This window comes from Nansenia antarctica (assembly GCF_963989245.1).
Source record: "Nansenia antarctica genome assembly, chromosome: 14".
Lineage (NCBI taxonomy): Eukaryota > Metazoa > Chordata > Actinopteri > Argentiniformes > Microstomatidae > Nansenia > Nansenia antarctica.
In genome coordinates, this window is record NC_137684.1 from 26,187,781 (window position 1) to 26,188,505 (window position 725).

Below are 725 nucleotides of genomic sequence, written 5' to 3' on the forward strand. Positions count from 1 at the left end.
TTTTTTAAAGCCAAGATGATTTTAGTCTCTTTATTTGTTGTTGTGTAGCTGATCTGAAAAGAAAAGACATATTGTATTTGTTTTTGTAGCAGCACATCTTAGGTGTTTTGCGTTTCTTGGCTTTATAAAACTTTGTTGAAACATTTTGTGCCAGTCTGACATTTTTTATTTTTTTCAAAGTTGTGGAAAAAGTGCATAACGTGTTGTCTTAAATAAATTCATTTGCAGAACAACAGTTGGATTAGGTTATTGCCTGGCTAAAACGCCCTGACCAATGGACCTATCGCTAAGCCACGCCCCCTTTGAAAACTCAGACAAACAAACAACGCTTCACTGACAGTGACTGACTGACCGACCGTGACTGACTGACATTCAATGACTTACAATGGTGGGAGTTGGCAAATTTCTGATTTCTGATTTACCACAGCAAGTAATAGACATGTTTTTTTAAAACAGAATATTTCGAATATTTAGTCTAGAAGCTTTTCACCATAAGATATTAGCGAGTTGTTTGTCCGAGTTTTCTGCCTGTAGTGACTTTTGCTGTGATATGATTGGACAATTTCTATTTTGGGGCGTGGCTTAGCTAGCGAGATCTGCACCCACTGGTCTAGTTGTCCAGCTTCCCTCACTCTTATTAACTCCCATGTTACGCTGCCCTTATTTGAACAGATTGGTTGTTGCTTGGTTGTATTTGCATTTGGGTGAGGTCTCTCCTTCCCTTG

The 725-nt window shown here is 38.6% G+C and overlaps 1 protein-coding gene across 1 annotated transcript in view; it reads left to right on the forward strand.

The window, feature by feature from the left end:
• Positions 1-36, forward strand: part of hmg20a (high mobility group 20A) — a gene marked incomplete at its 3' end in the record, with an annotated part of 15,793 nt that extends 15,757 nt beyond the window's left edge. The window contains exon 9 of the mRNA XM_080545437.1: positions 1-36. This exon is cut by the window's left edge and continues 456 nt beyond it.
• Positions 37-725: the final 689 nt, after the last annotated feature.